This window comes from Phyllobates terribilis, unplaced genomic scaffold (genome assembly GCF_046119375.1).
Source record: "Phyllobates terribilis strain yellow unplaced genomic scaffold, ASM4611937v1 Scaffold_4__5_contigs__length_816908805, whole genome shotgun sequence".
NCBI lineage: Eukaryota > Metazoa > Chordata > Amphibia > Anura > Dendrobatidae > Phyllobates > Phyllobates terribilis.
In genome coordinates, this window is record NW_027362764.1 from 812044837 (window position 1) to 812070884 (window position 26048).

General features: G+C 53.3%; 1 protein-coding gene across 2 annotated transcripts in view; it reads right to left on the reverse strand.

The window, feature by feature from the left end:
* LOC141266140 (uncharacterized) overlaps positions 1 to 21148 on the reverse strand; it is a 236973-nt gene extending 215825 nt beyond the window's left edge. Inside the window, exon 1 of one of the 2 annotated variants that reach the window (XM_073680108.1) lies at positions 20986 to 21148. The gene's annotated coding sequence lies outside the window, so the exon portion shown is untranslated. The remainder of the gene's footprint in view (positions 1 to 20985) is intronic. The other variant, XM_073680103.1, reaches the window with a different exon arrangement.
* Between the last annotated feature and the right edge of the window lie 4900 nt (positions 21149 to 26048).

Consider the following 26048-nt stretch of genomic DNA (forward strand, 5'->3'; position numbering starts at 1 on the left):
TATAACTGCAGGGCTCGTCAGCACAGGAAACAGGATTCAGATCTGTTTACCAAGAGCGCAGCTCTGGAGGTCAGCTCCCCTTCAGAGCACACAGAACAATCATTAAGTCCAAAGGCTTCACTTTTACCTCATGGATCTCTCCCTGAGGTGGAGATATGGTGAACAGCCGTCCTGCCCACCTCTTCATAATAGATCACAGCCTGTTGTGGCTGTTTAACCCCTCTCAGCACATAACATGCTGGAGCAAAACCTCCAAGTTTATATCACTAAAGCTAATAACCTCAGTGAAACATATCTCCCCTCCAGCACATTACCAGTGACCGGCTTACAGTACATACACATACTGGCCAATGACGGGGTCATGCATGTACAGGTACAGAGAAAAAAGGGGAAGCGCCCCTAGTGCAAATCAAACAAGGCGGCTAGAACACTTTAAGGTGATAATTACTAACCCTGTGAAGTTGTGCTCGCAGGCACAACTCTGCACAAGTAGAAAATAGATGCTCCCTGAGGGCTGCCGCTTCACCCACTGGGTTATTTATTTTGTATCAGTCTTGGGTTTGTCAGGAAAACGACACCCACTTTTGGGTCAGACCTTGCAGCTCTCTGGCGCCCCCTTATCCTGCTGGTCAAACACGGTATTGACCGAGGATAAGCACGGGTGCAGCTGCTCTAATTTAGGTCGACTATTGCGGCACGTGATGTGACAGGACGTATATATACCTCCAGTTCCTTCCAGGAACGTATATATACCTCCGACCAGCCGCCCTCAAACCACAATATCACATAAATACTGGTATACTGCCACCACCGATCGCTTAACAGGTGGATCGGGTACCTGGTAGGTAACGTGAATTAGCGGGTGAGGAACGTGTTTGCTCGACATAGGCCAAGAAGGACGAAACTAGTAAATAATTAATGATTTACTCCCAAAAGGGGGCAGTGTTTACAAAAGATATACAAGATATTACAAAAGAGACAATGTACATATATGCATAAACAGTTATTAAAATAAAAGGGATAAGTAATAGCAAAACCTGCTTCACAAGGTGATGGTCTCAGATTCTGTGTGTGTGTGGGGGGGGGATGGGGGGGGGGGAGACGGCTCCCCGGAAATTAGAGGTGATTTTTCTACGCCGCGTGGTGTGCGTGCGTCCGACGTCCCTGAGAAGAATGACAGTTTTATGACCGTTCTGCTTTTTAGAAAAGCAGCCAAAACTCTGGGAGACACCCATTATTTACCTCACAAGGGGTGCTCGGCTTTGTGAGACCACCCAGCTGCATAGAACATAAAAACCTTCATATTTCATATCTTGGTGTGGGGGGGTCCCACATCCAAGATGGAGACATCATGTTGGCCGTCACTAATTATCATGCAGATGGATATTAAACAGGACCTCTCTATGATGCTCAGAAGCTAAGAAACCAATTCCTCAATTTCTGGGGGTATCCCAGTTATGAAAAATATATCATTGTAACCAGAAAAATGTGAGCATTCCAAAAATGTGGTCCCTGGGTTAGTGACAGTCCTGTGCGTTATTAAATTCTACATTAACTGTTTGTCCAGCTAAACAATAGAATTGGAGGGAAGGACCAGTTTAAACTAGACGCTGCTCTACACTGAGGGTTTACGACGATAATAAAAATTCTTAGGGTGGGGGCCAGCACTGCAGTTCTATGTCTTCTCTTACAAACGGATAGGGGGTGGGGGTTTTTCTTTGAGACATCTCTCGTTTTTAAAAACTCGGGCAGAAATACATTTTGCCTTACACCTCCCCCTTTTAGACTGCGCTATGGAGATAGGACCTTCTGGTACTCCTCCAAGCGTATGTCTGGAGGCTCCCCTCGCCGGGACAACCCATCGGCATTGCCATGCTCGCTACCTTTGCGGTGTTGAATGGTAAAGTCGTACTGCTGGAGGGTGAGGCTCCAGCGTAACAACCTTCCGTTGGCACCGGACATGGTGTGCAGCCAACTCAGGGGGTTGTGGTCAGTCACGACAGTGAAGGGGCGCCCGTACAAGTAAGGCTGTAAGCGGTTGAGGGCCCATACAATGGCCAGGCACTCCTTCTCTATGGTGGAATAGGCCACTTCCCTCGGCAGCAGTTTCCGGCTTAGGTACAACACGGGGTGTTCTGGGTTTCCCGAGTCGACCTGGCTGAGTACAGCACCGAGGCCAAATTCACTGGCGTCGGTCTGTACTAAGAGTGGTCGTGTGCCGTCGACCGCCTTTAGTACAGGAGAGCTGCTCAGGGCCGTCTTCAAAGCCCGGAAAGCCACCTCGCATTCATCTGTCCACTTGACTGAATGGGGTAGGCTCCTCCTGGTGAGATCTGTCAAGGGCTTCGCAAGGCTACTATAGTTTTGTACAAAGCGTCTATAGTACCCTGCGGTGCCCAAGAAGGACTGCATCTGCTTCTTGGTCCTGGGGGTGGGCAAGGACACGATAGCGTCCACCTTTCCAGGCTCTGGCTTCAGAGTACCCCCACCTACCCGGTGCCCCAGGTAGTGGACCTCGTTCATGCCCATCTGGCACTTTCCCGGTTTGATGGTCAAGCCCGCCTGGTGAATGCGCCCGAGCACCTGCTGTAGATGCTCGAGGGGATCCTCCCAGGTGGGACTGAAGATGGCAATGTCATCCAGGTACGCCACTGCGTACCTCTCCAGTCCCTGGAGCAGGTGGTTGACCATTTGCTGGAAAGTGGCAGGGGCATTTTTCATGCCGAAAGGCATGACCGTGGATTCATACAATCCGAAGGGGGTGATAAAGGCGGACTTCTCCTGGGCCCCGGGGCTCAAGGGAATCTGCCAATATCCCCGACTCAAATCCATAATGGAGAGATAGCTCGCACTGGCTAACCGCTCCAGCAGCTCCTCAATGCGTGGCATTGGTTGTGCAACAGAGGCTGTGATAGAATTGAGCCCCCGGACTACAGGTTACATAGTTAGTAAAGCCGAATAAAGACTTGCGTCCATCAAGTTCGACCTGTTAGTTCTGTAATTGCTAAAGTTGATCCAGAGGAGGGCAAAAACCCCAAATGATTTAGCCAATCTTCACCTGGGGAAAAATTCCCTCCCGACTCTGAAACCAGCAGTCAGAATAAATCCCTGTATCAACCTACTATTTTATTTTATTTTTAAGTATATGCAGAAATCTGCCTGGTATCTAGAAAAGCATCCAGTCCCCGCTTGAACTGGTGTAGTGAATCCGACATTACCGTCTCCTCACTCAGTGAATTCCATATTCTCACTGCTCTTACCGTAAAGAACCCCTTCCTATGCTGGTGCTGAAACCTTTTCTCTTCCAGTCTTAGTGAATGCCCTCTTGTTACCGTAATATCCCTCCTTTTGAACAAATCCCGGGCAAGATCTCTCTACTGTCCCCTAACATATTTGTACACATTTATTATGTCCCCCCTCAACCTTCTCTTTTCCAGGCTGAATAGTCCTAGTTTTGCCAACCTCTCTGGGTATTGCAGTCCCTCCATTCCCCTTATTAATTTTGTTGCCCTCCTTTGTACCTTTTCAAGCTCATTTATATCCTTTCTATATATTGGGGCCCATAACTGAGCACAGTATTCCAAGTGTGGTCTGACCAGTGCTTTGTACAGTGGAAGAACAATGTTCTCCTCCTTTGCAGCTATACCTCTTCTGATACATCCCATTACCCTGTTTGCCCTTACAGCAGCGGCCTGACTTTGGGCACTCCAATTTAGTTTGCTATCAATCAAGATGCCCAAGTCCTTCTCCATCTCTGAATTCCCCAATGATTTCCCATTCAGTGAGTACTGGTGACTTCCATTTTTCCTTCCCATATGTATGACCTTACATTTCTCCTCGTTAAACCTCATTTGCCATTTAATGCTCCACCTACCCAGCTTATCCAAATCCCTCTGTAGGTCTGCACTGTCCTCTTTTGTATTAATTGTTTTACATAACTTTGTGTCATCTGCAAATAGTGAGGCCCACGCGCTCTTGGACCGCTTAATCACCCCCAGCTTCAGCATCTCCTCGACCTCCTGGCGCATGACATGCTGCACCTCGTCGGAGATTCGATTGGCTGTCCGCCGGAGTGGGGCATGATTTCCAGTGTCCACTTCATGGACCGCCACTTCAGTCCTGCCAGGCAGGTTGGTGAACACTGCTTGGAAGGGTTTCAGCACTGCTCGCATCTGAGACCTCTGGTCTGCGGATAGCAAGTCGCTTATCTCTACATCCTCTAGGGACCCGCTGGCCTTCGCTTGGGCGAGCATGTCCAAGAGGGGGTCATCCTCCCCATCCTCGGGCAGGTTGCAGACCGGTAGGACGCAGGTTCCACGTTCTTGATGAGCCTTCATCATATTAACGTGAAACGCCTTCCGCCTACGCCGCTCGTGGTCAAGGGTGATCACGTAGGTGACCGGGTTGAGCTGTTCGTGAATGACGTACGGGCCTTCCCAGGCCGCCTGAAGCTTGTCCTTTGCTACGGGGACCAGCACCCACACCTTCTGACCCACCTGGTAGGTCCGTTCTCGGGCGTTCTGGTCGTACCAATGCTTCTGGTCAGCCTGAGCTTGCGCCATGTTATCATGCACCAACTGCGTCAAGGTCTGCATCTTGTCACGGAAGCGCATGACATACTCCACGATGGACACTCCTGGGAAGCTCGGCTCTTCTTCCCAGAATTCCCTTATCAACCCAAGGGGTCCTCGGACACGCCTGCCATACAGGAGCTCAAAGGGGGAGAACCCCGTTGAGGCCTGTGGAACCTCTCTGTAAGCAAATAGCAGGTGTGGGAGGTAACGTTCCCAGTCGCGACCCTGGGTTTCAACCAGCATTTTTAACATCTGTTTGAGAGTACCGTTGAATCGCTCACACAAACCATTGGTTTGTGGGTGATACGCCCTCGACACCAAATGCTGCACCTGCATTTTCTTACATAGGGCCTCCATTAAGCGTGACATGAACTGAGTCCCCTGCTCGGTAAGCATCTCCCTGGGAAATCCTACTCGCGAAAAGATGGCCAAGAGGGCGTCCGCCACCTTATCCGCCCTAATTGAGGACAGGGCTACTGCCTCCGGATACCGGGTAGCATAGTCTACCACGGTAAGGATGAAACGTTTTCCAGAGCTGCTGGGTATGGCCAGTGGTCCCACAATGTCCACAGCAATCCTCTGGAAAGGCTCCTCTATCACTGGCAAAGAGATCAGGGGGGCTTTGGGGTCCAGCCCTGACTTTCCCACTCTTTGACATGTGGTACAGGAGCGACAGTAGTTCACCACATCTGTCCTCATTTTGGGCCAATAAAAGTGATGAGACAGCCGGGCCTTGGTTTTGCTGACCCCCAAGTGTCCAGCGAGTGGAATTTCATGGGCGATCCGCAACAACTCATCCCTGAATTGGTAGGGGACGACCAGCTGTCTTTCCCTCAGCCACTCCTGTTGGGGTGTACAGGGAACTGTCTCCCGGTACAACCTCCCTTGGTCCCAGAATACCCTCTCCTTATCCGACTCGGAGGTGGGCTTCTCAGCGAGGCTCCTTAACGTCTCCAGGCTAGCATCTGAGTGCATAGCTGTCTGAAACTCCTGGCTGGAGGAAGCCAGAAGTGAGGTTAAGGCCACGTCCTCACTGGGACCGGCTCTGGGTCCATACATGATCCTGTTATTCCTCTGTCCGAGGAGGGTCCAGAAGGCAGGGTGTTACTTGCGTTCTGGGCACTCTGACTGCGGGTAACAGCGGCTATATAGGCCGTCTCCCCGGGGAATAACACCGTCTCATTAGCCTGCGAGGCCATGAGAACTACTTCTCCATCATCCTCCATTACCTCAGGCACAGTGCTACGTATTGGGCAGCGACGATCAGCCAGGTCACCTTCCGTTGTGACACTGGTCACTGGCACAGCACCACCTGCTTCATGGTCCTAGTGCCTCTCCCCATTACCCTTGGCACTGACCTTTGCTCCTGCTAGGGGATCCTCAGCAACATCACCCCGCAGAGTGACATGGCTGAGTTCTCCTGTACCTTCCAATACAACATCATCATCATCATGTAAAGCATTGACATTCCCATTATCAGTATTAACCTTACCAACCGTATCAGATCTGGGAGGGGTGTCAGGGACATAATAAGCAAACATCCTCCCCAAATCAGTTCCCAACAAAACATTTGCAGGTAGGTTTGCAGATATTCCCACTTCTTTCACCCCACTCCCCGCACCCCAATCAATAAAAACCCGGGCCATAGGCAAGGGGCATCGGACGCCCCCAATCCCGGTGACAGTCAGGGTCTTTCCCGGATTAAGCGCTTCAGTGTACACCAGTTCGGGTCGGATGAGGGTTCGTTCGGCCCCAGTGTCCTTGAGGCCTACAGTGAGAGTGTTTCCCACCATGACAGACTGCAAGTTTTCACAGGCCCTCCCAACCGGCCCACCCACCAAAAGAACTGAGGCATTAGGCCCTGGGGCCTTGGATGGGGGGGGGGGGGTTCTTCTTCTGCTTCTCTGGGCAAGTGGTGCTGAGATGACCAGTCTGGTTGCAGAAATAACACCTGCGGGCATCAGATGCAGGCCGGGCATAGGCCTCCGGAAGGTCGGCTGGCAGGGGCAGGCATGGTGGTTGATGGCTTACCCCCTTTCCAGCTGGCGACGACCGGCTTCCGCACCTCTGGTCTCCGGTTGGCCTCGTAGGTGTCTGCGATCTGCCCTGCTTTATTGGAATCTGGTAGCTCCCGATCAATCACGAACTGCCGTACCTCAGTCGGACACAGATGCAGGAACTGGTCTTTCACCATCAGGTCCTTTAGCTGCTCAAAGGTGGTCGCTGACAGTCCTTGGATCCACTGCTCAAAGTTGGTTCGGAGCCCATGCACCACATTGCTGTAACTATCGTGCGGTCCACGTTGGAGGTTCCGGAACTTTACGGTACACCTCAGGAGTCAGTTGGAACCTCTGGATTAGGGCCTGCTTAATGGCATCGTTCCCATCGAGGCTCGGAGGAAGAGCCACAAACACATCCAGAGCTTTGCCTCGCAGTCCTGCAGTTAAGTATCGCGCCCACTGGTCCTCAGGCAACTGGTACTGTCTGCAAATCTTTTCAAAACCCCTCAGAAAGGTGTCGAGGTCGCCGTCCTTTTCCATCACAGGAAAATGCTCTGGATGGGGCTTAAACAGGGTCGCATTGTTGGTCTCACCGTTCCGTGAGGTGGAAGCTGGTATCCCGAGTTGGGCCATCTGCAGTTCATGGGCCCTCTGAGCTTGGGCCTCTCGCTGGGCTCTCTCGGCCTCTCGCTGGGCTCTCGGCAGCCTCCTGGTGCTGCTAAATTACTTTCAGCCGTCCTTCATGATCCTCTGCAGGCAGTTGCTGTAGAGTCATCTGCAGATAGGTGTCCACGCTGCCCTCGTCGCTGACGCGGCGTACGTCTACAGGTGGGACCCCTGCAGCAGTACTGTCCATATCTCGGCTGACCCCTGGCCCTGCTGAGGTCTGGAGAAGGGCTTGCTCGGTCTCCAACTGCGCCAGTGCAGCTGCCATTTGTTCTTTGTTTTTGCCGAGGGGGGGGGGGGGGGTCAATGCCTTTGGTTATACATATTCCAATAAGAGTGTCCTTTTTCTGCTGGCTGTACCAGTGCTCCCCAACAATGACCATGATCACCAAAATTAAAAATAGAAAAGAAAAAACGAAGAAGGGTAGGGGTAACTGCTACACATACAGTATTGTCTCAGATCTAATAAACACGGAGTTCGATCTTCAAAACTTTTGTGCAGGGTCCAGGTAAGAACCGTGCAAGTTTTTAGTGAGAGGAATGATTGCTCAAACCCGATCACTAATGTCCTATGATCCCACCGTCCCACCGCTGCCACCAATTTGTCAGGAAAACAACACCCACTTTTGGGTCAGACCTTGCAGCTCTCTGGCGCCCCCTTATCCGGCTGGTCAAACACGGTATTGACCGAGGATAAGCATGGGTGCAGCTGCTCTAATTTATGTAGACTATTGCGGCACGTGATGTGACAGGACGTATATATACCTCCAGTTCCTTCCAGGAACGTATATATACCTCCGACCAGCCACCCTCAAACCACAATATCACAAATACTGGTATGCTGCCACCACCGATCGCTTAACAGGTGGATCGGGTACCTGGTAGGTAACGTGAATTAGCGGGTGAGGAACGTGTTTGCTCGACATAGGACAAGAAGGACGAAACTGGTAAATAATTAATGATTTACTCCCAAAAGGGGGCAGTGTTTACAAAAGAGACAATGTACATATATGCATAAACAGTTATTAAAATAAAAGGGATAAGTAATAGCAAAACCTGCTTCACAAGGTGATGGTCTCAGATTCTGTGGGGGGGGGGGGGGGGCGGCTCCCCGGAAATTAGAGGTGATTCTTCTACGCCGCGTGATGTGCGTGCGTCCGACGTCCCTGAGAAGAATGCCAGTTTTATGACCGTTCTGCTTTTTAGAAAAGCAGCCAAAACTCTGGGAGACACCCATTATTTACCTCACAAGGGGGGCTCGGCTTTGTGAGACCACCCAGCTGCATAGAACATAAAAACCTTCATATTTCATATCTTGGTGTGGGGGGGTTCCACATTCAAGATGGAGACATCATGTTGGCCGTCACTAATTATCATGCAGATGGATATTAAACAGGACCTCTCTATGATGCTCAGAAGCTAAGAAACCAATTCCTCGATTTCTGGGGGTATCCCAGTTATGAAAAATATATCATTGTAACCAGGAAAATGTGAGCATTCCAAAAATGTGGTCCCTGGGTTAGTGACAGTCCTGTGCGTTATTAAATTCTACATTAACTGTTTGTCCAGCTAAACAATAGAATTGGAGGAAAGGACCAGTTTAAACTAGACGCTGCTCTACACTGAGGGTTTACGACGATAATAAAAATTCTTAGGGTGGGGGCCAGCACTGCAGTTCTATGTCTTCTCTTACAAACGGATAGGGGGTGGGGATTTTTCTTTGAGACATCTCTCGTTTTTAAAAACTCGGGCAGAAATACATTTTGCCTGACAGGTTTTGTATGTTTTTCGGCCAAGTCTGAACATGTTTCTATTTTGCATGCATACCAACTTGACTCCAGTTAAATTTCTTTTGGTTTTAGATGCTAGGGACTGTCTACCCGCTGTCTCTATCATCATGGGCTCCCTCTATCAGACACTGAATTTCTCCAAAACTGAACTCCTTGTGTTTCCGTCTACTAAACTACCTAAACCCGATATTACCATCTCCATGTGTGGCTCTACCATTACTCCCAGCAGCACGCTCCCTGTCCTGGGGTCATATGTGACTCAGATCTTTCCTTCACTCCTCACATCCAATAGATTGCTCGCTCATGTCACCTGCACCTCAAAAACATCTCCAGAATCCAACATTTTCTCACCTATGAATATGCAAAATCTCTTACGGTCGCTCTTATTCACTCTCGTCTTGAGTACGACAACTCTCTACTGAGCGGTCTCCCTCTTGCCAAACTTTCTCCTCTCCAATCCGTCCTGAGCGGCAGCCAGGATTGAATTTCCATCCAGACACTACATCGATGCCTCCACCCTGTGCTAGTCATTGCACTGATTACCCATCCGATAGAGAAGACAATATAAACTTATCACTTGTTATGCACGTGGTTGTGGAACCACTGTGCCACGGTCCAGGGAGAGCCTGGAGGGGCGTAACTAAGCAACCACCAGGTTCTTCACTACAGGCCCTGATCGTGTGGTTAGACTTGGACCCAGGTGGATGCCAGGTACCACTCCAGGACAGACCCCTGTACTGCAGCAACAGGGATATACTTGGACAGCCAGGAACTGAATAGCAGGGGGTTGGATACTGCACGGCTGGTAGACAGGACGGGTTACAGGAACGCAGGTCGGACAGGTGCAAGATCACAGGAGCTGGTTCAGACTGGACGGATGAGGGAGGCGGTAACAGGGGCAGACCAAAGTGGGTCAGGATCAGGACTAGGTATAGGCAGGACAGGAAACGGAACAGGTTTAGACAGGATCAGATTAAGGACGCACAAGTAAAGAGGCCTTATACCCAAGTAACAGGAATACACACTAATCACTAATGTTGCCAAGGCCCTGGAAGGAGGCAGAGACTGCAGGGACTGGCGGGTGAGTAAATACGCCAGTGTCCCTGCTGAGAGGAGGAAGGAGACTCACATAAATGTTTTCTTTTTGCTCCCAAGATTTTTCTTCAGGTCCAAATCCCTTCCAATCTACTAAGAAAAAGGTTTTTCTTCTCACATTCTTCAATGCTAAGATATTCTTCACCTCAAACATCCTCAGAGCTGATGGAGGCAGGCATAGCACCAGGATCCTTGAAGAAGGGACTCAAGATGAAAGCCTTCAGGAGGGACACGTGGAAGGAATTGGGTACTCGTAATGAAGCTGGCAGCTTCACTTTTTAAGATACAGCATTAATTTGCATGAGGACTTCAAAAAAGGGACAGATGAAGCGAGAACCCAACTTGTAGGATAGGATCTTGAGATGGATGTACTTAGAAGATAGCCATACCTTATCCCCTGGACGTTAACAAGGCAGATCCAAGAGTCTTGTCAGCGTGGCTCTTCATACGCGTCGATGATTTCTCTAGAGTGGCCTTGGTCTCCTCCCAGATTTTAAAGAAATCCTGGGTGAAAGCTGCTGGTATGCCAGAGGGATTCCTGGCTGTTGACCGAAGACAATGAAGAAGGGATATCCTGCAGAAGACTCACTTACGTGATTGTTATAGGAGAATCCTGCGCACGATAAGAGCTTGACCCAATCGTCATGATGTGCATTCATGAAATGCCACAGGAAGATGGCCAGAAGCTTGTTGACTCTCTCTAACGGTACGTTGGATTGAGGGTGGTATGCAGAAGAGAAGTCCAGCACCACATTCAGAATTTTGCACGTAGCTCTCCAGAATCTAGATGTAAAAGTTGGAGACCTTTGTCGGACACTATGTGAAGAGGAAATTCGTGAAGGTGGAAGATGTGCTGGATGAACCTCTCCGCAAAGTTCCGGAGCAGACAGATGACCCTGCAATTGGGTAAAATGAGCCATTTTCGAGAAGTGATCCACCATTACCCAGATGACGGAGAATCCAGACGACACAGGGAGGTCTGTAATAAAGTCCATGGTAATGTGCTGCTCAGACGCCAAGGGCACAGGAAGTGGTAGGAGTCGCCTGGGAGTCTTGTTGTGGGCAGGAAGGGCAGGCAGATATGAAATCCATGATATCCTTTCGCATGGTAGGCTACCAATAGGGACGTTAAATGAGCTGCAACATCTTTCTCTGCTTGGCATAACCTGCCACCTTGGAGGGGTGCCCCCATCGGAGGACTTGTCTCTCATCTGATTCAGACACAATGGTCTTTCCTGGAGCAATTTGGGACAAGTTTACCGGAACCATAGTAAACATCTTTGACGGCTCAATGATAACCTGGGGTTCCTCTTCTTGGTCGGTGGGCAGAAAGGACCGAGAAAGTGCATTAGCCTTGATGTTCTTGTCAGCTGGCCGAAAATGCAGAACAAAGTTAAAAACTAGCAAAAAAGATGCAGTCTTTGTGGGGACTGCAGATATACAGACCATAAGAACCTGGCCTAAATGAGGACCAGATGGATTGCTCCCCAGAGAAGGTACCACCACTCCTCTATAGCCATCATAATCTCCAACAACTCTTGGTCCCCAATAAAGTAGTTGCGCTCAGAGACAGAATGCCTTGGAGAAAAAAAACGCAGGTAACCATTCGGCCGGAGACTTTTGGGTGAGAACCGCCCCTGCACCAGAAGATGAAGCATCTACTTCCAGAAAGAATTGTTTGTTCACTTCCAGTGGATATAGTGCTAGAGCGGAGGAGAAGGCCTGTTTCAGGGATAGAAAGGTGTACTCAGCCTCTGGAGCTCATACCTTTGAATCAGCACCTTTAAGGATCATAGCAGAGATGGGGAGATAAGATAAGGAGAGGTCTCCGAAGATGTCATTCACAAATTCTTGGAAGACAGCTGGGGCATTGCTGAGCCCAAATGGCATAACTTGGTACTCCTAATGATAGTCCCAGGTGTTTAGCGTAATCTTCCATTAATCTCCTTGGCGAATCCGGATTAGATTGTATGCATCTCTCAGATCCAGCTTGGTAAAAATCCTGGCACCTCTAAGGCGATCGAACAATTCTGGGATCAACGGCAGCGGATATTTGTTCTTAATCGTGATCCGATTGAGACCCCGATAATCTATGCAAGGCCCCTGTATGGCAAGGGTCTACGACTGCGACCGTGACGGTATCTCCAGAGACACAGACTATGACCTGAACGAGGCCGCTTGGATCGCCTCCGCGATCGGCCATGCTGGTGCGTTTGATTCACTCTGGACATCGGCCAGAGTCCCAGGGGCGGTAGAGGCCCTGGGCATTTGTTACGAAACTGTAACCAGGGTCTGGGATACCTAGGTTAACTCAGATCTCACTATGGGGTGGGAGGTGTATCCTCAACACGAGCAATGGGGGTCCACTGAGCAGGCATCTGCAGAGGAGGGGGGAAAGTACAAGCAGCAGAATACAATATGATTAGCCCGAGGAAAACTTCCCCTTAAAGGAGATGCACGCATAATAGGTAACCAGGGCAGGCTGAGCCGTCGAGCATGCACAGTCTTCTCTGGGCTTTGACATTATAAAAGACAGATGGCAAAGGGATAGGGAAATGGGGAGATAAGACGGGTGCCAAAAGGGAGGGAAAGCCGCTGGACCACTACTAGTATCGGGGCCCCCAGCAGAAAACAGCCTACCTGGTCCAACGATCCGCTGAGGTTTGAGAAAACGGTGAGGCCCTGACAGGATCATGACGGCATATGGTGCTGGTAAGCAGGGTAGTGCAGATGCCACGAATGGAGCGAGGGGCAATGGCAGGAAAGAATAAGCATCCTGCAGAAATACCCAGGAAAAATGACGCTGCCCAGTCCGCAGGATGCAGAAGTGGTGGAAACTATAATGGGCAAGAGGTTAATCACCTGCTCTGATTAGCTAGAGGGTTTGCATCAGGGCTGTGGAGTCGGAGTTAGTTTTGGTTGGAGTCGGAGTCGGTAGAAATGTACAGACTCCAGCTTTAAAAAAAAATGTATTAATATTTCATAATTGAACTTTCATATGAATTTTATAAATGTTACTCAAATATATATGTTCTATCAAACTATGAACAACAGTGATAAGCAGTTCTGTTGGAGATAGAGACATTTCTTACTTCTTGTGTGTCACTGTTCTCCACTGCCCTTATCTAATCTTATACTTGGTTAACCTCATGCTGCCCCAACCCCCCTACTTACAATGTATGCAACTGAAAGTGAAAATGTGTTGCAAATTCTTAGTAGTAAAGCTCCTCCCCTGACTAGATATTTACTAGGTGTGCGTCTTCCAAGCATCTCACAGCTGCTACTCAGAAGAGGAAGACTGTAAGAAGTATTATCCTTTCAACAAACTTTGCATCAGTTAACTGTGAGTACATGAGGAATAACAGTATTACTGACCACTATATCAGTTGTACGACCTGGCAATAATTTTGTACAATTGTTTTTAGGAAAAACAATTGTCATTTGGATTGTGAATGCAGAATTAAAAACCTGAGAATGTCAAAGAAGCGTCACATTAAATCAGCTGTATTTGAACATTTCACCATCACTCAAGATAGAAAACATTATGTCTGTCAGTGTATGACAAATGGTCCAGACGAAAACAAATGCTGTGAAGCCAAGATCAGTGCATATTCAGGCAAAGATAAAAATGCTCCTACCAGAGCTTCTAATCTAAAGAGACATTTACAGCGCTTTCATCCAGAAGTACTGAAAGCAGTGGATTAGAAAGACTGCATCCAAACCAATGAACCAGTGCCCAGCTCTTCCAGCCAAACAAAGGAGCAGAGAACTTTGCAGCCATCAGTTGCAAGATATTTTGTCAGTGACAAAGTTACTGTGACAATGACAGTAGATACATTTAAAAAACAGATCATAGAGCTTGTTGTAAAGGATAGAGTGCCTATTTCATTATTTTCATGACCAGCTTTTATGTGTCTGAATGGGGAAATGGCCCACAAGCTTGGTGTTTCTCTGGAGAGAGAGAATTAGAAAATTAGTAATCGAAGAAGCTTTTAAACAAAAGGAAGAACTTAAAAAAACTCTCAAGGGACGCTTTCTGTTTCTTAAAATGGATGCCTGCACACGTCACAGAGTGAACTATTTTGCCATCAATGTCCGATTTGTTTGTGACAAAAATGAAATAGTTACCAAGACATTGGCAGTAAAAGACACCAAAGCTAATCACACCAGTGAGTTTCTCCAGGTCTTGGTGGAAAAGGTTCTGCGAGACTATGAACTTAAAAAAGAGCAAGTTCTTTCTGTCGTAACTGACAATGCTTCAAATATGATAAGTGCTATTAAGCTAATGAATGAGAGTAATGATGGTGACCAGCAGCTAGAAGAACATTCTGGGTCCACAGACACAGAAATGTGTGAAATAGAGGAACACAGTATTGTAACTGAGGAGCAAACTGAAGTTGCTTCAGATGAACAGCAACATGATAGTTTAGATGATCTAGTTGAAACTGTGTCAATACGTTCTTTCATTCATCACATGCGCTGTGTTGTGCATACGCTACAGCTGGCTATAAGAGACAGTCTGCAAGAAGGACATGCTGCTGCACTGATTGGCAAGGGGAGAAAATTGCCTACTGTTGCCAGAACCCCTAAAGTTGACTCAATTTTGAAGAGAGGTGCTGGAAAAGGGGCAATATTGATCAAGCCACACGATGGGGCAGAACTTACTTAATAATTCAGCGCTTGGTTGAACTGAAAACCTTTCTTGTAGACATGGCTAACCCTCAACTGACGCTAAATGAAAGTCAGTGGAATCAGGTGACTGAGCTGGAAAAATTGCTAGAGCCCCCATTTACAGTGACTAAAAAATGACAAGCAGAGGACTTAACTCCAGGTATTTTCTTAAAGCAGTGGAAGAACCTGATGTTTCGCCTGTCCCAAAGAGGAGGGTTAATTGCAAGTGGCATTGCTACATCAATGAAACGGAGAGAGGAGCTACTATTACTAAATAACGCTCTTTTGGCAGCTGTTTATGTCGACCCAATGCATCGGATTCTTCTAGATGATCAAGAGCTAACTAAAGGAAAAGAAGCTCCGTGTGAAATAGCAGTAAGGATGAAAGGGTTGCAGAACAGTCAGGAGGAACAAGAAGAATTTGGTCGTCCTGCCACATCTTCACCCTCATCATCAACTGATGAAGAATTTAATTTAGAAAAATATTTGGATCACAAGGACCGTGCAAAGCGTTCCCGCATAAAAGAAGAGCCATCCCCATCAAAGAACACCGCCAGGACATTTCAGCAGAATTTTTCATGTGCACTAAAAGAAATTGAGAAATTTGACCGTTCATCAAAAATAACAGTGCAACGAGCGATTCCTCTGTATCCTGACATTGTCAGAGATGTTGCCCCCCGAGTGGTTACTGCTTTACCACCAACCCAAGTTAGTGTAGAGAGGTTGTTCTCTGCTCTCAAAATAATTAGATCAGATTTGAGGGCATCCATGAAGGAGGATCTGACAGAGGCAATACTTTTTCTGAGGACAAATTTATAGATTTCTTCTTATTAACTGCATAACAGTGTTTATTACATATTTACTTACAAGAGTTTAGAAAAGTTTAAAAAAAGTTATTTGCTATATTCTAATTGTATTCTAATAAATATAGTTTTTGCTCTAAGTGGTCTGATTACTTATATGATGGTGAGAAACTGAATAAGCACGATGTTAATATTTTACAACAGTAAACTTATTGTTACAAACTGGGCATTTATGAAGGAGTCGGAGTCGGAACCTGATAAAATCCAGGAGTCGGAGTCGCAACTGTGGCTTACCGACTCCACAGCCCTGGTTTACATACACTAACCAAGCCGATTGGCTGGGGTGCGTGACACCTCCACACACAGGAGCTCGTCGCCTAAACTGCAGCACACATCAAGGACGGCAGAAAAAGCTTGGGGTCTGCTGGGGAGGAGACGACTTTTTTTTTTTATTAAGATGTATTGTTAGTGTCACCCTCCTGTGTCGCCCAATGAAGCAAAAGAGAAAAGACAAGTCCCCCTGGGCCAAGCAATGCCGGCAAATGCTGACCTCCACACCCACCCCGGGCCCAGCACTGCCGGCAAATGGTGACCTCCACACTGGTCCCCCACCCCGGGCCGAGCACTGCCGGGAAATGGTGACCTGCACACCCACCCCGGGCCCAGCACTGCCGGCAAATGCTGACCTCCACACCCACCCCGGGCCGAGCACTGCCGGCAAATGGTGACCTCCACACCTACCCCGAGCATTGCCGGCAAATGGTGACCTCCACACCCACCCCGAGCATTGCCGGCAAATGGTGACCTCCACACCCACCCCGAGCACTGCCGGCAAATGCTGACCTCCACACCCATCCCGAGCATTGCCGGCAAATGGTGACCTCCACACCCACCCCGAGCACTGCCGGCAAATGGTGACCTCTACACCCACCCCGGGCCCAGAACTGCCGGCAAATGGTGACCTCCACACTCACCCCGGGCCGAGCACTGCCGGCAAATGCTGACCTCCACACCCACCCCGAGCACTGCCGGCAAATGCTGACCTCCACACCCATCCCGAGCACTGCCGGGAAATGGTGACCTCCACACCCACCCCGGGCCCAGAACTGCCGGCAAATGGTGACCTCCACACTCACCCCGGGCCGAGCACTGCCGGCAAATTCTGACCTCCACACCCACCCCGAGCACTGCCGGCAAATGCTGACCTCCACACCCATCCCGAGCACTGCCGGCAAATGGTGACCTCCACACCCACCCCGAGCATTGCCGGCAAATGGTGACCTCCACACCCACCCCGAGCACTGCCGGCAAATGGTGACCTCCACACCCACCCCGGGCCCAGCACTGCCGGCAAATGGTGACCTCCACACTCGTCCCCCACCCCGGGCCCAGCACTGCCGGCAAATGGTGACCTCCACACCCAGCCCGGGCCGAGCACTGCCGGCAAATGCTGACCTCCACACCCACCCCGAGCACTGCCAGCAAATGCTGACCTCCACACCCACCCCGGGCCGAGCACTGCCGGCAAATGCTGACCTCCACACCCACCCCGGGCCGAGCACTGCCGGCAAATGCTGACCTCCACACCCACCCCGGGCCGAGCACTGCCGGCAAATGCTGACCTCCACACCCACCCCGAGCACTGCCGGCAATTGCTGACCTCCACACTCGTCCTCCACCCCGGGCCGAGCACTGCTGTCAAATGCAGACCTCCACATCCACCCCGGGCCGAGCACTGCCAGCAAATGCTGACTTCCACACCCACCCCGAGCACTGTCGGCAAATGCTGACCTACACACAAGTCTCCCACCCCGGGCCGAGCACTGCCGGCAAATGCTGACCTCAACACCCACCCCGAGCACTGCCGGCAAATGCTGGCCTCCATACTCGTCCCCCACCCCGGGCCGAGCACTGCCGGCAAATGCTGACCTCCACACCCACCCCGGGCCGAGCACTGCCGGCAAATGCTGACCTCCACACCCACCCCAGGCCGAGCACTGCCGGCAAATGCTGACCTCCACACCCACCCCGGGCCGAGCACTGCCGGCAAATGCTGACCTCCACACCCACCCCGGGCCGAGCACTGCCGGCAAATGCTTGACCTCCACACCCACCCCGGGCCCAGCACTGCCGGCAAATGCTTGACCTCCACACCCACCCCGGGCCCAGCACTGCCGGCAAATGCTTGACCTCCACACCCATCCCGAGCATTGCCGGCAAATGGTGACCTCCACACCCACCCCGAGCACTGCCGGCAAATGGTGACCTCCACACCCACCCCGGGCCCAGCACTGCCGGCAAATGGTGACCTCCACACCCACCCCGGGCCCAGCACTGCCGGCAAATGGTGACCTCCACACTCGTACCCCACCCCGGGCCGAGCACTGCCGGCAAATGCTGACCTCCACACCCACCCCGAGCACTGCCAGCAAATGCTGACCTCCACACCCACCCCGGGCCGAGCACTGCCGGCAAATGCTGATCTCCACACCCACCCCGGGCGGAGCACTGCCGGCAAATGCTGACCTCCACACCCACCCCGGGCCCAGCACTGCCGGCAAATGCTTGACCTCCACACCCACCCCGGGCCCAGCACTGCCGGCAAATGCTTGACCTCCACACCCACCCCGGGCCCAGCACTGTCGGCAAATGCTTGACCTCCACCCCCACCCCGGGCCCAGCACTGCCGGCAAATGCTTGACCTCCACCCCCACCCCGAGCACTGCCGGCAAATGCTGACCTCCACACTCGTCCTCCACCCCGGGCCGAGCACTGCCGTCAAATGCTGACCTCCACATCCACCCCGGGCCGAGCACTGCCAGCAAATGCTGACCTCCACACCCACCCCGAGCACTGCAGGCAAATGCTGACCTCCACACCCACCCCGAGCACTGCCGGCAAATGCTGACCTCCACATCCACCCCGGGCCGAGCACTGCCGGCAAATGCTGGCCTCCACACCCACCCCAGGCCCAGCACTGCTGGCAAATGGTGACCTCCACACCCACCCCGGGCCCAGCCCTGCCGGCAAATGCTGACCGCCACACCCACCCCAGGCAGAGCACTGCCGGCAAATGCTGACCTCCACACCCACCCTGGGCCAAGCACTGCCGGCAAATGGTGACCTCCACACCCACCCCGGGCCGAGCACTGCCGGCAAATGGTGACCTCCACACCCACACTGGGCCGAGCACTGCCGGCAAATGCTGACCTCCACACCCACCCCGAGCCCAGCACCGCCGGCAAATGGTGACCTACACACTCGTCCCCCACCCGGGCCAAGCACTGCCGGCAAATGCTTACCACCACCCCTTCCCCCATACCCAGGGCGCAGCAACATCGGAAAATGCTGCGTCATTCTTGCTGGCTTTCCACGTCCATAGTATCTAACCGCTCCACATATATCTGCATTTCTCAGCTATAGAAATCTACTTCTGCCCTCTCTATAGAAACATCATCGGTTGTACGAAGAATACAAGAACCCGTGAAGTGATATGGCATTTCCGTCCTCATATCACCTCTGATGTCACCTGTGGATTCACCAAGACAAATCTCCACACGTCGAGGCTTCAATACAACACTGTACAATGGGCAACATACAGGAGACGTAGAATCATCATCTATTGGGTGATGGAAGTGATTAAAAAGCCCCGCCCATCCATCCACCAAAGCCCAACCCCACTCCATGATGTGAGTGGGGTCTGCGCGTCCCCCCCACCCTCTATACACGGGAATGGGGGTCTGCGCGTCCCCCCCCCCTCTATACACGGGAATGGGGGTCTGCGCATCCCCCCCCCTCTATACACGGGAATGGGGGTCTGCGAGTCCCCCCCCCCTCTATACACGGGAATGGGGGTCTGCGCATCCCCCCCCCTCTATACACGGGAATGGGGGTCTGCGCATCCCCCCCCTCTATACACGGGAATGGGGGTCTGCGCATCCCCCCCCTCTATACACGGGAATGGGGGTCTGCGCGTCTCCCCCCCCCCCCTCTATACACGGGAATGGGGGTCTGCGCGTCTCCCCCCCCCCTCTATACACGGGAATGGGGGTCTGCACATCCCCCCACCCCTCTATACATGTGAATGGGGGTCTGCACATCCCCCCACCCCTCTATACATGTGAATGGGGGTCTGCACGTTCCCCCCCCCCTCTATACATGTGAATGGGGGTCTGCACGTTCCCCCCCCTCTATACATGTGAATGGGGGTCTGCACGTCCCCCCCCCCTCTATACATGTGAATGGGGGTCTGCGCGTCTCCCCCCCCCTCTATACACGGGAATGGGGGTCTGCGCGTCTCCCCCCCCCTCTATACACGGGAATGGGGGTCTGCGCGTCTCCCCCCCCCCTCTATACACGGGAATGGGGGTCTGCACATCCCCCCACCCCTCTATACATGTGAATGGGGGTCTGCACGTTCCCCCCCCCCTCTATACATGTGAATGGGGGTCTGCACGTCCCCCCCCCTCTATACATGTGAATGGGGGTCTGCACGTCCCCCCCCCCTCTATACATGTGAATGGGGGTCTGCACGTTCCCCCCCCCCCTCTATACATGTGAATGGGGGTCTGCACGTTCCCCCCCTCTATACATGTGAATGGGGGTCTGCACATCCCCCCACCTCTATACATGTGAATGGGGGTCTGCACATCCCCCCCCCCCCCTCTATACATGTGAATGGGGGTCTGGACATCCCCCCCCCCCCTATACATGTGAATGGGGGTCTGCACATCCCCCCCCCCCTATACATGTGAATGGGGGTCTGCACGTTCCCCCCCCCCTCTATACATGTGAATGGGGGTCTGCACGTTCCCCCCCTCTATACATGTGAATGGGGGTCTGCACGTTCCCCCCCCCCTCTATACATGTGAATGGGGGTCTGCACATCCCCCCCCTCTATACATGTGAATGGGGGTCTGCACGTTCCCCCCCCTCTATACATGTGAATGGGGGTCTGCACGTTCCCCCCCCTCTATACATGTGAATGGGGGTCTGCACGTTCCCCCCCCCTCTATACATGTGAATGGGGGTCTGCACGTTCCCCCCCCCTCTATACATGTGAATGGGGGTCTGCACGTTCCCCCCCCTCTATACATGTGAATGGGGTTCTGCACGTTCCCCCCCCTCTATACATGTGAATGGGGGTCTGCACGTTCCCCCCCCTCTATACATGTGAATGGGGGTCTGCACGTCCCCCCCCTCTATACATGTGAATGGGGGTCTGCACATTCCCCCCTCTATACATGTGAATGGGGGTCTGCGCATTCTCCATCTATACATATGAATGGGGGGTCTGCGCGTTTCCCCCTCTATACCTGTGAATGGGGTCTGTACATTGCTTTCTCCTCAGTCTCCGGAGACCCCACAATCCCCCGTGGCCTCTCACCTGACACATAACACGGGGGTGCCGGCTCCGTGTCTGCTCCGTATACGGCGGCTGACACCAGAGACAACTTGCATCCGCAATTCTGCAACAGCTGAAGGACCTGCGATGACGTCAGCATCATGTGACCAGGATCGTAAATGGGAGGAGCCAGGGCTTGTTAGCCGTGACGTACAACTGTGTATTTCCTGCCACCAGTAAGATGGTGGAGACTAAATAGGTGAACCTGAAGGACCGTCTGACGTCAGAGTCACGTGACAGCTTGTATGGAGGGAGGAGAGCTGAGGTGTATGGGGGGGAGGAGGAGAGCTGAGGCGTATGGGGGGGGAGGAGGAGAGCTGAGGCGTATGGGGGGGGAGGAGGAGAGCTGAGGCGTATGGGGGGGGAGGAGGAGAGCTGAGGCGTATGGGGGGGGAGGAGGAGAGCTGAGGCGTATGGGGGGGGAGGAGGAGAGCTGAGGCGTATGGGGGGGGAGGAGGAGAGCTGAGGCGTATGGGGGGGGAGGAGGAGAGCTGAGGCGTATGGGGGGGGAGGAGGAGAGCTGAGGCGTATGGGGGGGAGGAGGAGAGCTGAGGCGTATGGGGGGGAGGAGGAGAGCTGAGGTGTATGGGGGGAGGAGGAGAGCTGAGGTGTATGGGGGGGAGGAGGAGAGCTGAGGTGTATGGGGGGGAGGAGGAGAGCTGAGGTGTATGGTGGGGAGGGAGGAGAGCTGAGGCGTATGGAGGGGAGGAGAGCTGAGGCGTATGGGGGGAGGGAGGAGAGCTGAGGCGTATGGGGGGGAGGGAGGAGAGCTGAGGCGTATGGGGGGGAGGGAGGAGAGCTGAGGCGTATGGGGGGGAGGGAGGAGAGCTGAGGCGTATGGGGGGGAGGGAGGAGAGCTGAGGCGTATGAGGGGGAGGGAGGAGAGCTGAGGCGTATGGTGGGGAGGGAGGAGAGCTGAGGTGTATGGTGGGGAGGAGGAGAGCTGAGGTGTATGGAGGGGAGGGAGGAGAGCTGAGGTGTATGGGGGAGAGGAGGAGAGCTGAGGTGTATGGGGGGGAGAGGAGGAGAGCTGAGGTGTATGGGGGGGAGGGAGGAGAGCTGAGGTGTATGGGGGGGAGGGAGGAGAGCTGAGGTGTATGGGGGGGAGGGAGGAGAGCTGAGGTGTATGGGGGGGAGGAGGAGAGCTGAGGTGTATGGGGGGGGGAGGGAGGAGAGCTGAGGTGTATGGGGGGGGAGGAGGAGAGCTGAGTTGTATGGGGGGGAGGGAGGAGAGCTGAGGTGTATGGGGGGAGGGAGGAGAGCTGAGTTGTATGGGGGGGAGGGAGGAGAGCTGAGGTGTATGGGGGGAGGGAGGAGAGCTGAGGTGTATGGGGGGAGGGAGGAGAGCTGAGGTGTATGGGGGGGAGGAGTGCTGAGGTGTATGGGGAGGGAGGAGAGCTGAGGTGTATGGGGGGGAGGAGGAGAGCTGAGGTGTATGGGGGGGAGGAGGAGAGCTGAGGTGTATGGGGGGGAGGAGGAGAGCTGAGGTGTATGGGGGGAGGAGGAGAGCTGAGGTGTATGGGGGGTAGGAGGAGAGCTGAGGTGTATGGGGGGTAGGAGGAGAGCTGAGGTGTATGGGGGGGAGGGAGGAGAGCTGAGGTGTATGGGGGGGAGGAGGAGAGCTGAGTTCTATGGGGGGGAGGGAGGAGAGCTGAGTTCTATGGGGGGAGGGAGGACAGCTGAGGTGTATGGGGGGGAGGGAGGAGAGCTGAGGTGTATGGGGGGGAGGGAGGAGAGCTGAGGTGTATGGGGGGGAGGGAGGAGAGCTGAGGTGTATGGGGGGGAGGGAGGAGAGCTGAGGTGTATGGTGGGGAGGAGGAGAGCTGAGGTGTATGGTGGGGAGGAGGAGAGCTGAGGTGTATGGTGGGGAGGAGGAGAGCTGAGGTGTATGGGGGGGAGGGAGGAGAGCTGAGGTGTATGGGGGGAGGGAGGAGAGCTGAGGTGTATGGGGGGGAGGGAGGAGAGCTGAGGTGTATGGGGGGGAGGGAGGAGAGCTGAGGTGTATGGGGGGGGAGGAGAGCTGAGTTGTATGTGGGGGAGGAGAGCTGGGTTGTATGTGGGGGAGGAGAGCTGGGTTGTATGTGGGGGAGGAGAGCTGGGTTGTATGTGGGGGAGGAGAGCTGAGGTGTATGAGGGGAGGATTGCTGTGGTGTATGGGGGGAGGAGAGCTGAGGTGTATGGGGGGGGAGGAGAGCTGAGGTGTATGGGGGGAGGAGGAGAGCTGAGGTGTATGGGGGGAGGAGGAGGAGAGCTGAGGTGTATGGAGAGTAGAGCTGAGGTGTATGGAGGGAGGAGGAGGAGAGCTGAGGTGTATGTGTGGCACCCCAGGGGTCTGGTTTCCACAGTAACGGCAATGTTATGTCTGAGAGCAGGTGGGAGGTCTCTTGGTCAGGGATCCTGTGCATGCCACACCTCCTGCCCAGTCCTGGGAGGGGAAGAACTTCCCCTATATAAACCTAGGGCTGAGGCAGGGTTAGTGAGTAGAGAAGAAGTAGAGACAGAGAAGAGAAGCAGCATAGGAAGAAACAACAGGAGCTCTGTGGGAGCAGTACTACAAAGAGTCAGGGGCTGGCAGCTGCAGAGCTCGCCCTGACTGAGAAGCTATCACCGGACCCGGAGTCCGAGGCTGTGGGGACTAACTCCTATCCAGCAGCAGAAACCGACCGGCAGGGGATTTCAGGTCCTCTGGCCAAGAAACCCGAAGGCACGGTCACACGCGTGGGACCAGCACCGCCGTCGTGGAGCGGAAGCTACTAGAAGGCCCCGAGTCACCGGCCATACGGGTGAGCACCACACGGTACACTCAGGGACGTGGGCTACTTATACCCGCCTCTAGCAAGGTAGCCAGAAGAGTACAGTTAGTTTGGGAGGCCTACAACTCCGCCTGGCCAGGGGAGATCCCATCTGCTCAAGGACTGACCAGGCCCCAATCGCTAGCCAGTACTCCGGGAGGGTCTATCTTTGTCACCAGTAAAGACCCTGAACTACACCGTACCGTCTCCGAGTGGTTCCTGCTACCCCCATCATCCACGTCGGCTGCCCTGAGGCCATACCGCTCCCGTTGGGGGTGATACTATCACGCTGCACAATCCTACCACCGGCCTCAGCGGTCTGCCTTGCAGCGGCAGCTCCTTCGCTGCATTCAACGGGTGGCGTAGTCGTACAACATCTACCACTAATACAGCGCCACTTAGTCTGACTCCCTGGGCACGGACCGGGTCACCGCCACGAGACTACAACCCTCAACAGATCCGGCTCCGGGTAAGCTCCCGCGTGCGCAACGCTGCGCGACACAGGCCCAGGGGTGCGTCAACTTTTGGCGTAGTCGGCAGGATTTCGTGCCCGCAACCACCGGGTACTGCGTGCCTGAAAAAGACTGTTCAAACTTACCAGTGGTGAAGATTCCCGCCATCCGGCGCCATTTTCAGCCTTCTTCCCGCCTTCCGTGGAGTTTTCCCGCCGTTGGACGCCATCTTGAAGACGCCGCACGGGAAGAAGAGGGGCGTGGACTCCAAAAGCGCGCGAGAACTGAAGCCCCGCCTCACGTCCAGACGTCGCGTAAGGTCCTGGAAGGAGCCCAGCAGACGCTGACGTCACAGGAGCGCGACGGAAGGTCCTCAACCCTGACGATCCACTGCGGAGCCGCGGCCTACGGAAGAGGATCATCGCAAGGTAGGCCACGGTCCACTAGGGGGGAGAAGGATGTCGGATACGGAGGAGAGCTTCACCGCTTCAACCCCCGCCAGCGCCACCGCCGTTGCGGTCATGCCTTTCACCATGCCCTATATCCCGGGGGCAGCCTGGCTACCCCAGTACTCAGGGGAGTCACATACCCTGCATGACTTTAGAGAAAAGCAGGATAGCCTCTTCCAGGTGTATCCCCTCACAGAGGAGCAAAAAGTGAGCATCCTGGTGGCCCAATTAACCGGGGCAGCCCAAAGGGAGGTAAAGTCCTGGCCACCTGGGAGGAGGACTGTCGCAGAGATACTAACCCGGCTGAGGGACACCTTTGATACCCGCACCTCAGCCGAGATCAAGCTTAGATTCTACGGGTGCAAACAGCGGGCACATGAGAGTATAAGGGACTATGCCCTGAACCTACAAGAGGCCCTGAGAGCCATTAAGCAGACCGACCCTGACGGCGTGGGAGACGAGGACAGGCTGTTGACTGAACAATTTATAGAGGGTTTATATTGCAATGCCCACCGAACCCAGTTGCGGGCAGTGGCCTTACAGGACCCTCATCTGGGATTTGCACAGTTCAAGGACAGAGCCATCCGGGTGCTCCGAGAACCGGCACCAGGTGGCGTTGTGACCCACAGACGCCCCACTACCACTTACCACCAGGAGGCGGCACCCTTGTCGGCAGGGCCTGTGGGAGCTGATGCGCAGGCTTTGAACAATGACCCGGCTCCAGACCTGCACCATCAGGTCCAAGAGCTAGCTAAAAGCGTTGCCGCGCTAACCCGAACTGTGCAGTCTTTACAGGTTTCCACTCCAGGGAAGATCCAGCTGGCATCCGGACCGGAGGACATCCCGTGGCGTCGACCAAGGAGGACCCCACCGGCCAGAGGAAGACCCAGCGACCGATACAACGAGGACGGACAACCCATCTGCCGCCGCTGCAATCAACCCGGACATATGGCAAGGTACTGTCCTTTAAACTGGCACAACCTGGGGTAGAGGGCCAAACCCCAGGAAAAAGATCATCAGGCCCATCGAACTGGCGCGACAGATATGTGGGAGGACGTCCAGTCTTGCCTGTGGTACTGGATGGCATCCCTATGAGTGCCCTATTGGACACCGGGTCACAGGTCACCACTATCCCGTACGTGCTCTTCAAGCAGTACTGGAATGACTCGGATATCACCCGCTACCCTGACGACGACTTGAGTATCATCGCCAGCAATGGTCAGCCCGTGCCACAGATTGGATTTAAAGAGGTGACCATTAAAATCGGTAGAGTCGAACTGGCAGCACAGGGACTGATCATTGTAGACATTGACAAACACGAGAGTCACCCAAAGATAACTCTAGGAACTAAT